Source organism: Lissotriton vulgaris, chromosome 8, assembly GCF_964263255.1.
Source record: "Lissotriton vulgaris chromosome 8, aLisVul1.2, whole genome shotgun sequence".
Taxonomy (NCBI): domain Eukaryota; kingdom Metazoa; phylum Chordata; class Amphibia; order Caudata; family Salamandridae; genus Lissotriton; species Lissotriton vulgaris.
The window spans coordinates 717,091,139-717,107,688 of NC_141696.1; the positions used below are offsets into that span (position 1 = coordinate 717,091,139).

General features: G+C 40.1%; 1 protein-coding gene across 10 annotated transcripts in view; it reads right to left on the reverse strand.

The window, feature by feature from the left end:
* Positions 1-9,793: 9,793 nt before the first annotated feature.
* MAP7D2 (MAP7 domain containing 2) overlaps positions 9,794-16,550 on the reverse strand; it is a 514,052-nt gene continuing 507,295 nt past the window's right edge. For all 10 annotated transcript variants that reach the window (XM_086934606.1, XM_086934603.1, XM_086934601.1 and 7 more), the window contains one exon: positions 9,794-11,456. The gene's annotated coding sequence lies outside the window, so the exon portion shown is untranslated. The remainder of the gene's footprint in view (positions 11,457-16,550) is intronic.

The following is a 16,550-nucleotide window of genomic DNA, read 5'->3' on the forward strand; positions in this document are numbered from 1 at the left end:
AATCAGTCTATGGAAATTTTGTGTGATACGATAAACAAAATTTAAAAGGTGTCCGTTCCATCACCTTTTGGTCATTTTCTAGAAAAAATGTGCACAAGAATTTCTGCTCTGAAGAGCAAAGTTCTCGAAGGGCACTATCGAATCGAGTCCCCTGGACGAATTCAACGTTAATTTGATATTTATATAACTAGTGATAGAATCTCAATCAAAACCAATACCAATGGTATTAGAAAGAATCCTAATGACAGAATTTGACTGGAGCAGAGGAGCACATGACCGAACCTGAGGTAGGAAAAAAACGATCTAACAATAGAGCCAATGACCATGCGCACTACAAGAGCAGAATTCCCTATAACTTGGGACTCTAAACACTTCATCGAAGAAATATACAACTTGCAGACTTCCGAGCCCAACACTAGATGGCAGACTTATGCTAAGCATGTGTATCTACAATCACATATACCGCCAAACATATATATGTGTGTATATATATATATATATATATATATATATATATATATATATATATATATTAAACACAACTTGTTCCCGTCAGGGAAAAAGAACGGGTCGCACAGCCAACTTGGATTTCAACAGCAATCCTTTTAATTTCTTCCTTTTCAAAGGGCAACAGGCGCAGAGATCTACGCGTTTCGGTGTCACTTCACCTTGCTCACGATCACCGGGTTTGCCCCACCCCCAAACATTTAACCACGTTTTTTTCATTGCATTAATTCATGCGCCTTCCAATAGCCTATTGGAAGGCGCATGAATTAATGTACCAGACTTCGAATTCAAATTATGGATTGGGTTGCACTTAAATTAATAATAACTCTTGGTAAAACTATAAGGACCAGAATCCTTAGTATAACATGTGACAGGAAACACTTTTGTTTTTGATAAAAATGAAAAAAACGTGGTTAAATGTTTGGGGGTGGGGCAAACCCGGTGATCGTGAGCAAGGTGAAGTGACACCGAAACGCGTAGATCTCTGCGCCTGTTGCCCTTTGAAAAGGAAGAAATTAAAAGGATTGCTGTTGAAATCCAAGTTGGCTGTGCGACCCGTTCTTTTTCCCTGACGGGAACAAGTTGTGTTTAATAATTAGCGGCTTGGTTCTGCCGCAGGATACCGCACATGCGAGAGCGCTGCACAAACTCCCGCGAAGGAACCGCTCTGGAGGCACATATATATATATATATATATATATATATATATACACACACACACACGTCTTCATTCATATCCTTGGTGCAAGCCATAACATCCAGCTCTCCCAATGATCCCCTTCCTCTGCGTCTCCTGGACCCCAATAAGACTCCTTAATTGCTCATTACAGGAGGGAGTTATTCCTCAGTCATGGAAGCAGGCTATGGTCCTTTTTCTTGTGAAGCAATCTAACTTGGATCCTTCTATCTGGTCCAATTATAGACATATCTTGCAGCTTCCTATCCTGGCTAAAATCATAGAAACAAACAAGTGGGGAGGGTGGACACCCTCCACTCCCTGGCTGCACTGCATTTCTGTAATAATTTCAACCATTCTTAATCCATTTTATCCATGTTTGAACAATACTCTTTCTTGTCCACAATTATAAATATCAAAGTCTCATTTCTCTTGACTGATCCACAAATTTTCAAATTGTAGTTGAGAAGTTTCTAATATTCACGTATGCCCATCCAGGCTTCCATTACGAAAATATGATCTCAGTACAACAGAGTGTTCCAAGCAGTAGTTCTTTATTCTTAGCCCAATGCATTTCGGGCAGATCATTGCCCTTCGTCAGGGGACACTTGTCCCATCTTTGGTCTTCTACCCACATCTGTTTACGTTACTTATTCACGATACCTAATCACCATCTCATGACCACCTTGAAATCAAAGGCACCATATTGTTTCTCCTCTGCTTGAAAAGCAGATGTGGGTAGAAGATCGTATTTTCGTAATGGAAGCCTGGATGGGCATACGTGAATATTAGAAACTTCTCAACTACAATTTGAAAATTTGTGGATCAGTCAAGAGAAATGAGACTTTGATATTTATAATTGTGGACAAGAAAGAGTATTGTTCAAACATGGATTAAGAATGGTTGAAATTATTACAGAAATGCAGTGCAGCCAGGGAGTGGAGGGTGTGTTCCACCCTCCCCACTTGTTTGTTTATAAATTGGTGCATAGAGACATGGCACTACCCAGGCTTGCACGCAAAGTGTTTAAAAAAAAGTTTAAATGCAGATGGACATTTCAAAAAGTAAAAAAGAAGAAAAAAAAGGTGTGCATACCACCCCCTCTGAATCTGTAAAATCATAGAAAAGCACGTTTGTAAACAACTTTCCACTATTGTAGATTAACAACGTTTTTTACATTACTCGAAGTCGGGGTTCCATATGGGGCATAGCACTGAGTCTGCCTTGCTTGGGTCACAGAACATCTGAGGCAGCTCCTAGGTTTTACTTGATCTCAGCACTGCCTTGGATACGATGCCCCAAGATACGCTCATTCTGAAACTACCACTGATGGGACTACAGGGAACGGCACTCGCCTGGCTATTCTCCTTCTTAAAGGGCCAAACATATCGGGTCTTCTCGGGCAGTTACTCATTTAAGTGTCATGATCGGACTTCTGGAGTCCCGCAGGGATTGGCCTTAAGCCCGGCACTTTTCAACATCTAGGTCTGCCCCTTGGCAGACTTGGTAGAACACTCTAGTCTCATGTTCTCCTATGCGGATGATACGCAAATCAGCTTTTCCTTATCATCCAATCAGGATAATGACTCAGCGTCATTCCTTGGCCCATGTGGCATCGTGGATGAACAGCAACTCTTTAAAACTGAACAGGGATAAAACAGAGGTTCTGGTGCTTGGAAATAACCCCTACCTGTGGGGAACCCAGCACTGGACTGGCTCCTTGGCTGATACCCCAGTCCCTGCTGCCAGTTAAAAACCTTTATTTTTTAGTGGACTCCAATCTCTCCATAAGGCCTCAACTGGCCAAGCAGTATGGAGCTTGCTTTTCAACATTGAAATGGCTCCCAAAATGTATCTGGATTTTTTCCCGCATCTGCTCAAAGAACAGTCCTACACCAATTGTTATGTCGAGAATGGATTATGGCAACATCCTTTATTTAGGAGTGGACAAAGTCTCCATAAGGTGTATGCAGGTGGTACAGAATACCAACGCCAAATTAATTTACAGACTGCCAAAATATGCTTCGGCTACTCCTCTTCTTCGCAAACTTCACTGGTTGAGGGTGAAAAAGCATATTCTATTTAAGGCTCCTTGCTATGTTTTTTAAAGAAAAGGCAGAGACTGCCCCCTCACCACATAATTGATCTGATAAAACGACATCAGTCCGTTCGCCATCTGCGATCCAGCAACCTCACCATGTGCTCTGTCCTCCGGATTAAACAAATTTGAATGGGAGGTCGCACCTTTGCGTACCTCGATCCAAAGCTCCGGAACACCATACCGAAACATCTAAGATTTTGTACCTCATTAACTACCTTCCGCTGACAATTCACGACGTGGTAGTTTTGAGGCAGCAGTGCCAGTGCGTATCCCTGCCTGTCGACATAGCGCAGAGAAACCCTGAGTAGTCAAGCTGCTGCGTTTATAGGCTTTTTAACTTAACTATGCATATTTCACTTACCTTGTTTATACTTACCTACGTGGTAAAGACATATCCATTTTAAAGCATATGAGTGTTAAAGGCATGCGAGGTAAAAACATGTGCTGTAATATCATACAACAGTTAGGATGAATGGACACAGGATCAAAATTCCAGGAAAAGTTTTGAGGTGTTCGCTAATTACAGGCTGCTGATATCCTATACAACATTGGGCTGATTTTCACCAAGTCACAAATGTGATACGTGGCATAGGCTACATGTAAAGACCATTGGTGTGTGCCTCACAAACTACCTTGCAGTTGGTAAATTGTTAGTTCTTTTAGTGCAGGTACAATAGCATCTATGTGTAAGGGCAGTGCTTAAATTTGAGCTGGTGATTTCCCATGCTCGGCATCGACACTTAATTGTCAACACCGGCACTTGTGACAGTCTACCACAAGGTGGCGCTGCCTGGGTAATTTAGAGATGACCACAACAACAGTTAAATATTAATTCAATATACGTTAAAATTACTATTACCTGCCGCCCAGGCCATTCTTACAGCTTTGGAGGCATAAAATAGTCCGAACTTTCACACTTGCAGTAGTGTGAAGGTTAGAAGTTGTGTTGTTACTTTCATTGGTAGCATAACATGGGCAAGATGTGGTACAAGCTGCAGTGGCCTCCTGACGGTAGCCCGGACACTTTTTTTTAATTTATTTTTTTACAAATTAGGCATTGTGTAAGGGTGTCCAATTACAGACGCGCCTATATGGTATTGCCTAAGCTGCATTTCCCAGACTTGAATGGCTTAAGAAATGTTGATGTTTTAAATTCTACCCAGCAATGTTGCTGTTCAAACTGAAGCGAGTCAGTTGGAGTCCTATCTGCTGTTGAATGGTGGTGGTGCCGGCTCGCTGTGTAATTACTGGAAATACATCTTTGCATTTATCACACATTCCTGCAGCCTATGGTCTGTCTCAAGCTGCTTTATTTCAAAACACGATACCCACAGTGGCAGAAACCTCGTGATCGCTCAAGGAGTTGCTATCACTTTGTTAAGTGGTGAATGTCATTTCACGGTTCCGACACTTCAAAGAAATATGTAAGTGTGGGAAAAGGAATCATTATCGTGTGAAGGATGTCATTCAGTGTTGTAATCCATGCCAAACAAGTGAATATAATCGATGCTGCATCATGGCGTTCGCTAACAGTTTACCTCAATTCTTTTTCACATAAGCACGCTTTTGGTTTAATCTTCAGTGTATGCTGGCATCGAAGAGCACAATCGTTTCAGGTTGTCAAGAGCATTAGAGGTGAATTATAGTGTGCCAAGTTGAATCAAGCAGATTTGGACCCTATCGCTGCTACCATCCTCCAACTATTCAAGAATAAGGTATTTTCTCTCGAGATGGAAATCGGACTGAACAGATGAGTGTGTTAGAACGCTTCTATGTAACAGACGGTATACTATCGAAATAATGATGTATTAATGAAGATTGCCTACTAGGATGTTGTGTATTGATACTGACGAATGTTTAATAAAAAATGATAAAAAAAGAATAAGGTATTGTTGTTTGCCACATATATATCCAAGACCCTCCAGCAAAATAATCGATTGAAACATTTAATCCCCATATTGTAGTTCATCATTGTTCTACAAACATTATATATGTTAAGTGGGAACTCTGGCATAGTCATAACAATGCAATCTATCAATCAACCACCTGTCTTCTTGGAGTCTCTAGGTAGAAGAACTGGTTTGATGCATTTGCGACTTACCAGGAGGGTGCGATGGGTATACGAGAGTGTGGATTTGAATATTTAAGCAGGAAGAAGACTCATTTTGGATTGCCTATTTGGAGAGTTCAGTGACCAATTGGCGAGGGATCAATTTGTAAGCAATTGTTGGGATAAGAGCATACAGCAAAAACATCTGTGAATGAGAAACCCATCCCTGGAAAAGGCAATACAAAGAGCACAGTGTTGTAATTCATGCCAAATAAGTGAATATAATCCAGTTTATTACTGTACAGCAAAGCAACCTCCAGCCAGCTCCCAGCTCATTCCAACTTCCACCCTCCACCTCCAGAATTTCTTTCTCCCCAACATTCTACTAATCATCACATTAAATCACTGTTTTAGGATTGCCACACATTGAAACGTCCCATGTGTCAGTGAAGGAACTGGATGAGAAGAACAATGCTGAGTCAGTTAGTGCAGTTCAAGATGACAGTGAGAATACTTCGAAGGAAAGCAATGAGCACAATACATTTTTTTTTAAACAAAAATGGATTTGTTTTTTGTTGTTAATATTCAGCACATGTGAAAAGGGGTAAATCATGTCATGCATGTACTATTACTTGTAGATCATGAAACAAAATAGGCCATTATGCAAAAGTATGTGAAAGCAACAGGAGGTCTGTGGAGAGAATTATCGCTGTAGATGACAAGTGCACAGTTGACTAATTTTAAAGTGAACTTTAGGATATGGTATAAGTAGTCCAAAGAAATGATAAAGTGAGAGAATACAGGGATCGATATGAGGATATTGTGGTTGTTAACAAGACATTTGGGGCCAGATGCATCAAAAAAATGTTTTGCGATTTCCTAATTGCAAATCTTTTTAATTCGCGAATAGGGAATCGCGAAACGGAATGCATGAAAGTGTACAGTTCACTATCTGCGATTCCTGAGGGGTCGAAAATGACCAACCTCATGAATATTAATAAATTGGTCACAATTTGTGACCCCCTAGGAATCGCAAAAATCAAAGGGATGGTGGCCAGCTGCGATCAGCAGACCACCATGTCTGTGATTGCTTTTAAATTAAGCAATCTTTTTTTTTGTAAAGCAGCCCGTTTTCCTTAAAGGAAAACGAGATGCTTTACAAAATGAAAAATTTAAAGTTTTCTTTTCTTCGTTTAAGAGCAGGCAGTGGTCCGTGGGACCACTGCCTGCTCCTAAAAATGCTTTTACAAACATTCACAGCAGGGAAGGGGTCCCTTGAAGACCCCTTCCCATTTACGAATGTCTTACCACCTACTTGAAGTAGGTGGTAAAATGCAAATGTTTTGGGACCACATTCACGTTCACAAAACATTCATGAATACCGATGCGATTCAGTATTAGGAAGGGACGCCCTGAACATGTCCCTTCCCAATACTGAATCGCAAAATCATTTTGCAGTTCGGTAACAGATTACCGAATCACAAAATTGGGTTTGATGCATTGCAAAAGCATTTTTTGCAATCGCAAACGTGCTGATTCTGCGAATCGGCAGGTTTGAGAGGAGAAAAATGCTTGAAGCATCTGGCCCTGAATCTTTTGGTTGATTCTGGTGCCAAAATAACCATGGTCACAAAAGAATTGTTTGAAAGGACATGGTGTGATAGGAACCATAAAACACTTGACAGAGCACCAGCTTCCTACGAAGGAAGAAGCATTAAGTTATTGGGATATTGTGAATATGTTCTAGAGTTCAGGGGAAGACAAGGGACCAAGTTCTGGTTGTACAAGAAAGTAAAGTGGTTGAAGGTTATCTAGAAAGGTTCTTTAAAGTTTTTGAAGAGTGTTCAGGGAAAATCTCTGATTTTAAACTTCAAATCAAGATTTAGGATGGGGCTATGACAGTAAAGCACAAACTAAGCAGAGTGGCCTTTAACATAACAGATTATTTGAATAGGTTATCTAAACAGAGCATCTTTAAGCCTATTGAGTCTTTGCTTTGGCTTTCTCCATTAGTTGTGGCCTGTAAGCAACAAAAGGAACGTGTGGTGTGTGCTGACCTTAGGAGAGTTAATCGTGAACTGTGGATTGGTTCACATCCATTACACAAGATCAATACGATTTTGAATATGCTAAGTTGTGCTTGATGGTTTTCAAAGTTGGACCTGGCTGCAGCTTATCATCAGGTTGAACTAGTCCGAATCCCATTTCACTCCTTTTTTATCTCCATTTGGAATGGATTAGTACCCCAGAATGCTGTATGGTTTAGCGTCTGCAGCTTCTATATTTTAAACAGACAATCAAAGGTATAAAAGGAGTAATTGTAAGAGGAGTAGTGTAAAATAACCCACAAATAAAACAAACAAAGTCGATTTTAGGACATTGTGAGTTCTATTCAAATTTTTTGCCAGACTATGCATCACATATGGAGTGTCTGAGGAGAATGTTGATGGAAGAGGGAGTTTTCATGTGGAATCATGAAAGCAAAAGGGAATTTCAGTGGTTAAAGGGAGATTTTGTTGTTGCTAGGGCTCTTAAGCTATACAATCCTTTGCCTTGTGCTATCACAGTAAATGCTAGTAACGAGAGGTTGGGTTCTGTGTATACCCAGGAATGTGGTGATGACAAGGATATGCTTCCAGAGCCTTGGAAGTCCAGAAATGGATTACTTTAGTTATGAAAAAGGAGCTGCTTGGTTGGGCGTGGGCAGCGGAAAAGTTCAGAGCATATTTATGGGGAAGGAATTTCATGATTTTTATGGATCACAAACCACTAATTTATATGCTCTGTGGGAAAAATGTAAAGAGTAATACTCCGTAGATTGCTCCTCTATCTTCAAAGTTGTTGCAGTACCAGTTTTACATTTACCCCCTACTCGGAGGGAAGAATAAGAGGGCAGACTATTTATCAAGATCTACTATTGATGATACAAGAGGAAGTGTAATATGCAATATATCTAGCTAAATAAAAGTTTGAATCCTGTTTTATTACCACTGTTGGCGTTGTGTCTGCTAGCATTGAAAAGGAATGAAGACATGCTTTTGAATTGGATGTTGTTTTTACAGGAGGTTGTGAAATAGGTTTGGGAGGGCTGCCCAGGAGAGGGCTGTTGATATGGACTGCACAACCATTTTGTCAAGTTGACTGAGGAGGTGGTGAAATGAGAGAAGGGTGTGACTGCAAATGGTAACACAAGAGAAACTCTTGAAGCTAGTAACCACATTGCCCATAGGAGTATGAGGAAACGAGTTATTCCTGCATGCTATAGGAATTGTAATGCTGTGCTCATAAAAACTAAATTGCTGTGTTCATATTTTCATATGTATTGATGGGAAATGCATGTACCTTTGTAGAGGGATATGTGTTGCTCCTTGTTGCGAGTCTTGTTTGTCTGATGTGTGTAGGGGTTAAATGGCTCATAATGTTGGGATTTACTTTGTCTATGTATGTGTGTAGTTTTGGAAAAAGAATAGTCAATGTAGTATCTTTATTTATATTTCATTGGTCTAAGAGATGGAGCCCTATCTGCAATTGGACGGCTGGTGCTGGTGGTTCGCTGTCATTGGATCTTTGGATTTATCAAGCATTCAGGATGCCTGCGTCCTCATCTGTACCGGAACACTATATCTTGTCTCAGGAAGAGATTGAATAAAGTAGAGAATGGAGGACCGGCTGCTTGCCACACACAGACTTGCAGTTTGGGTGTCCCAGTGACTTCACATGAAAGATCGTATAAGTGGAATTCTATGCAGCATAGAGGGCACAGTATTGTTTCTGAACATAGTTGTATTGCTTGTTTATATTTTCTGTGCCTAAATGCTTCTCCTTCCTTGTTAAGGGGAATAGATCATTACTATGTTTATACAGAATGTTAGTTATTTTATTGCGGCTATGAGAACTGTACAAAATGATGTCTCTCCCAGGTCTACACTGTGCACGTTCGCTCTTCGCTCCTACCACTCTGCATGCATTTTCCTCACTCATGACAATAAGGTACATTCACCTCACACTCACTACGCCAAGACAGGCAACACTACATAAAATCCACTAGAGTCACTAGATCTTCACTTGTTACTTGCCAAACTCATCAGGAGAAATCCTTGCTTGTCCATGTACAACATGTTGGACGAAGGATTGGCAAAAGGTTGAATTTATTAATGGTCTTCCTTTGTAAGTACCCTTTACATCTTCGGGAAATTTTATATCTATGAGTTCTGTGTAAACAAATCCCTCTGTAACATCTTTTCTTTATTTTGCAGGGTCCTGCTTTTACATCAGTTTTGTGGTCAACCTTTATTATTTTGACGTTTTACTTTGCTGACAACAATTGCTTCTTCTTTTGTCCAGTACCAACAATGAAATATGACCTTTTTTATATTATTCCTCACTGGGTCAAGTGCAAACCAAGCATGACAACCAGCTTTCACGTGATTTAAAAATAAAAAGACAATGAAGCAGCAGATTCAGACTGTTGAAAATGGAAGTATATTCACCTTGCTCTACACATGCTACAAACATCATGCCACTGAAGGATCTATTGAACATACAATAACTGCATACTAAAATATTACATCTCAGGTGACAGTAGATAGGCACAATTTATCACAGTAAAATAACCATCACATATCTGCTTTACCCTGGAAGAACCCGTAGATGATTCAGAAGGCATGGTAATATCCGGAAGCTAACTGTATAACCAACCAGGAATGTACTTTGTTTGAAATTCACCAAAAAATAAATAAGGTTTTATCACAACCATGTATCTCAACATATACATACATGGATCCTGTGTTCCTAAGCTTGTACACTGGTGTCAGGTTTACATTCAACAAAAGATTGACTACAGTGGAGGCCAAGTTGCTGTTTCTTCTCGCTTGCATCCAAATGTTTCTACCTTGTCACCCTCATAGTATTGTGGCAAGGTAATTTAAACTAAGCCAAATGGAATATTCTTAAGAGTCAAGGAAATATTACAGCAGCATTATTTCACACAAAGGAACAAACTGTATGGCACTTCATATGCATGTTACATTCTCGGTAAGAGTGTTCCCATATGGATGTTGCGGAAGGGATACATCTTCCTTTGGTCATCTCCAGGTAAAAATACCTATGGATCAGTCAACCACCATTAAATTCTAGGACAGACAGGCGCATATAGGCAAAGTAACATTTTCGCTTTGTTCCTGAACCGGACTCTCCCTTCAAATTAATAATTTCTGCAGTACCCCTTTTACTGCAAAAACATTTTAATGATCGATGTAGTGAGCTCCGGTCTTTCCAAAAAGGGCATGAGAAAGGATCATTAATCCCATGCTATGTACTGCAATTAAAAAACAAAAACCTACAGGACATAGGTGTTTGCCAAAACCTTTTGTCCAATGAATTACCAAGTGATTGTTCACCTTATTGCTAAAATTCCGGAAGTAACTTTGGTCACGGGAAGAAAATGAAAGCTTTTTTATTAGTGCATTTCAAGAAGGTCGTCCCCATTTCACTTATCAAGAACCAGTTACTGACAATAGTTGTGATTGTGTTGCCCTGGTATCCACGGCCATGGCACCATTTCAATATTGGTCAATATTGGAAGATGAAAAACTGCAGTCACGTTCCGATCAACAGTTCATTTTTGGGTTGCCCAATAGGCAGGCTTCTGATTGAAGCGCAGGTTCTTAATACTAGAGCTTGAAAAGGACATTAACTAAGAATATCAGCATAAGATGCTGCACTTGACCTGTGCAGGATGCTTGTGATCAGGAAAATTAAAGAACATAAAAAAATAAAAGTAAATTACTACATTTCGTTAAAATAAAACCTTTTTTAAAAAAAGAAATACACGGGAAATTATGCTTCTTAACAGCAGCTACATCCCACAGATTCAAAAGCACATGACTACCTCTCCAGGGTCCAATTTTAGGAAATCAGCATAAGTACCATCCGCAAAAGGACAGCAGCCATTATGACATACCATATGGGAAGACCTAGAGGGTATATTTAGCTCTAACGCTTGCAAATAGTGTTCAAAAGGCTGCAGCAAGAAGCTTCCTTTGATGCTGATCCGTAAATTCCTTGCGTTCAGCATCACTGCGTTGCAGATGCACATCTTCCACTGATCAACCCTAACAACTCTGTCAAGGAAAAAAAAGTTTGATTAGATTATGCTTTTATCACTGTGCTTTTCAGTTAACTAAAGCATTTTAAGAAATGATGTGTAGAAGAACAGTATTTTATTTTTACTGAATGATCTTTTGGCTGCACTTTCCACACTTCCAAAAAACAGTGACATGGGGCAGTGACCCGACTTGCCCACACCACCCTCTTGGGTGACTTCAACCTCCCAGACAACACAAGCTCAGAAAAACCAAGTGACACCACACATCATATCACACAACCAACGCACTCCAAAGGCCACACCCTTGCTTGTCTTCCCATCATCAACAATTCAATGTAAACCACCTATAGCTCTGACTTCACCATACCCATCTCCCTGCTCAGCGTCCTACCAACATACTAAGGGCAAGACAAATTAGAAAACCAATCCTTCAAAAACTTGTCAAAGACATCCTAGTGCTCAAACTCATCTCTCACTCCATCAACTCCACATCCAACCCACACCGTTCTTAAGAACTTCAACATAATTTTAGAAAACAGTATCAACATTCGAGCTCCAATTAAAACATGCAAGTGCAAGCCAAAGCTTTCAGCGCCCGGATACTCTAAAGACCTTGCTGACAAACAATCCATCAGCGGGCAGGAAAGAAAATGAAAGAAAAACAGAAATTCAGATGACTTCATAATACTGATGTCCCTCTGCAAAACAGACAGCTTATGATGTTAGCCAAAGCAAAGAACTATTATTCCAACCACTATCAATGAAGCCACCAACAGAAGCAGAACACTTTTCAAGACAATCAAGCACTGTTTTAAACTCCCCAGACTCACTTATTCCTCACTCTCATAAAGTTCACTGCAATCAACCTCTGCTTCATCTGTTTGCCCAAACCTTTCAATAGAATTCTGTAATGATCATTTTTCAAAGCCCCTTTTCATGAAGATTCAGCCAACACACTCAAGACCTTGATTACACTGCAACCTATTAGCCCATTATTCAGCTACTGTTCATCTGCAAGATCATTGCAAAAGCAGTCTATGTTCAACTCCAAGATCATAATTGTTACCATATCCTGAATGACTACCACTCTGGATTCAGATCACGCTGCACCACAGAGACACCCAACTTACTCATTATAGATGATGCACTCCTGCCCACAGATGAAGATGATCCCTGCCTCCTGATACTGCCAGACCGCTTGCCTGCCTTTGACACATGCGACCATCCAACCCTTATACGCACCCTGAAGTCTCACATAGGATTCACCAGCATTGTCCTACACATGGTTATCCTACCTTTCCAACTGACTCTGGTTTGTTCCCATGTGCACCTAGAGGTTCCAAACGATCTCTATTACCTGCAGAGTCCCCCTAGGGTTTCATACTGTCCCCTGCCATCTTCGACTGGGACATGGAGCTGCTTGGTTCAGACACCAGCATCAAGATTCATCCATATCCCAATGATACACAATTATACTTGAAAGTCTTCTCCTCTTTAGGCATCCAATGCCTCAAACATTGCCTGCACATCAACTTGACTTGGGTATCCAGTGCCTAACCGAAGCTCAACCCAAAGAAGACAGCATTCCTGTTATTTGCCATGAACAATAAACAAGAGGCAGTGCAAACCTGGCTCAATACACTGAATCTTGCCCATTCGAAATCCAACTTTCACCAAATGCTAAGTAACTTGGATTCACACTCAAGGAACACCATACATCACAATGCATTGATCATCCACAAACTAGCTACCTCTGCTATCACTTGTTGACTTTATGCTCGTAATTGAACCCGTACAGCTCTCTGTGGGGTCCTGGCTAGGTTTGTGCAATAGAAATATCCCATGCATGTATCATTTCCCATAGTGCCACACTGTGTGTATTTTCTATGTTAGTGACCATTGTCAACGATGTAATTCTTTGCATCTCAGTCAATGCCAAATTGCAATTCTACTTTTTTGTTTACGGAACATACAGATTTTTGGATTTCTAAATCTTGTCAACATAGAGCAGGGTCATAACATATTACTTATTCTAAGGGTGAATTTTCAAAACCACTAGTTTGAGGAAGTCCATTGGGCAGGGTAATCCTAGCCCAGGCTGAACCAGACTATATTTCAGTTGCACACAGAGCTGCCCATGAACGACCATCGTGAGTGATTGTGCACTGGTCCTGATCTAGAGCGTTTTTTTTTCTATTCACTGTTGAATTGGCCTAGGTTGTGAGAGCTCGGCCAGGAGAGCTACGGAAGACTACCACCAGTTGTGGATGGGATGCTATTATTTCAGTAAACTTATCTTTGTTTTAAGTATATACTGGTTACACAGCTACTACTCTCTTGGTTTTCCAGCAGCACTAATTAAACATAATCCTATCAAGGTATGGTGCTGCCATACCAGTCAACTTTTCAAGATAATAATGAGGATGGTATTTGTCCAACAGTGAAAACCTCCTCAGCGGGTCACAAAGGTACATGGGGGCTGTTAGCAAGTGCAAATTTTGTATCAGATGGATTTAAAAAGAACCATTAACATTGGTCAGAATTGAACATAGTATAAAGAATACATCAAAAAGGATTTCCGGGGTGTGCTGCAGTGTAAACAAAATGAAAGTTCAAAGATTGACTAGCCACTTCTACTATACGCTCAGATGCCATACAATTTCTTCATTCATTATCTCTTGTGGCATCTTCAGCAAGGAGAGAAATACGACAGGGCAAAGCAGGGAGGCTGGTTCCTTGCATATTTCATCATGAGTCGACCTGGTTTGACTCATGGTGACTCCTTTTGAGTGAATTGTGTATTTCTGTGGAAAGCTCCTAAGGCATCAGATTCCTTACCTAGGGCCATATGTATCATCATCACCATTTACGATTTCTAAATAGCGATTTTTGAGGAATCGCTATTTAGAAATCGCAAAATGGTATGTATGTAGAAAATCGCTATTTTTTTGCGATTTCCAATTATTCCTTATTTGCAAATTCGCAAATAAGGAATAATTTCCCGTTCATTTCTATGGGCCAGGAGGCCCATAGAAATGACTGGGAAATAATTCTCAATTTGCGAATTCACAATTTGCTAATCGCAATTTGAGAATTATTTCAAGGGTGCAGGGGTGTCTCAAGGACACCCTGCTGCATCCCTGAAAATTACATGTGTGTGCATATGGCGCACATACATGCCCAATGGGCATGCATGTGCGTCATATGCCACCCGCACATATGCACAATTGTGCATATTTACAAGAAATCGCAAATTACCACCAACTACAAGTTGGTTGTAATTGGCGATTTCTAAACCTGAATTCGCAATTTTGAAAAGCTTCATACATAGGATTTTAGGAATCGAAAAATTGCGATTCCTTAAATGCTTAAGCAAAATAAGGAATCGCAATTTTTTTGCGAGTCCTTATTTTGCTAATTTTTCATACATTTGAAAATCGGAAAAAAGGCTGTTTGCTATTCGCTAAGGCCGAAATTCGCATAACGGATTGCAAAAGGCTTGATACATATGGCCCCTAAAGAGGTTCAGTTTGTTACGTTAGCACAGAAGAGAAGTAATGCCAGAGCATGCTTAAAGACAAAATATATTGGGACACTATATTCAGGGCCACTGCAATTATGTGACAAGGTTCGGTAAATTATGCGTCAAGAAAAGGCAAATTATGCGGCGCAATGTGGCACATTTTGTGATTAACTAATATTTTGTCATTTTTAAACTTGTTAACACTGTCTAGGGTATTTGTTGCACCTCGTTAGTACCAGATTAACACCCAAATATAGTAATAAGCAACAGTAAGATGACCAGTCAAACTTTGCAAAGGGCCTTCCACTCCACGCCACCATGTCACTCCGTTTTCAGTAACTTTTGAACCGCTTTGAGCTAGAAACAAAATTATTTGTTAAAATCTGCCGATTTTGCAGCAGATTATGGATTATGTTGCAAATGCAACAAATGAATAATTATGCGAAAAACACAGCAGTCGCACAATCGCATAATTCCAGTGGCTCTGACTATATTGAATGGTTTGTAATGTCTTTCTTAATCTACAGCCCCAGTTGTCACAACCAGAGCATGTTCCTTTGGTGGAATTATTAAAATGTTTTAGAAGAGAAACAAGGAAAGTGGGGGATACCATACTTTTTGTAGACATACATATCACATTTAAACTTTGCTTTACCACTGGTCTGACATGCCACATAAATTCACAATGTTATTTTACAGAGTTTTATATAGGGCGAACATAACCCGAATCGGGTATCAGAGAGCTTTACATAGCACCAGTTACATTACAGGAGGACACACTGATTTTTGTTAGGCACGGGGAGATAGTGATTTGCCCAGAATCTCAGGATGTTCAGCATCATTGCCGAGACTCGAACCCAGTTCCCAAGATTCGAGGTCGGACGCCCTAGCCGTTAGGACAACGCCCCTCCCCTCCCACAATTAGTTTATATTTGCGGCAGGATATGTATATTAGTCTCCCTACACAACGATGTAAAAAAATAATCATTTGTATAGTTCCCTATGAGCTATATTAAATGTATTATTCTATTAACTTTGTTTACATTAGCAGTGAAGTGTTTCTTGTCCATTATAGTCATGGGGTATTTGCAAGAAATTACTTCTTTTTGACAGTTTGACATCACTTCAGTGGCCTTTGGCACATCACTCTGCTACCATTTGAAACAATATTCTGCCAGTGAGAAGCAGTCATCTCTGCAGGGGTCTGAAAACAGGATCAAATGGGGAGTGGATAGAAAATAGGATCTGCAACCAAAATAAAAGTGAACCGTGCAAGTGAATAACTTAATTCTAAAAAAGTATGAATATTTTGCAATTCAGCGTAGTTTGGGATGTGTACATACAGGTTGTATAGGTGTTTGTAAGGCAGGAGAGAATGAATACCTCTGTGCTTGTTGAAGGAATGTCTGAGGCAATATCAGGTAAATCAACAGTAAACACAGGTCTACCAGCCCAACAACTAAAAAAACAGCCCACATACTGACCTGTCAGACAGTTCATCGAGGGTAGTATGAAAACAAAGGAGTATTGCTTAGATGGATTGAAAATTCTCCACCTCTGCGTTTGTTGGCCACAGGGAAATCAAAC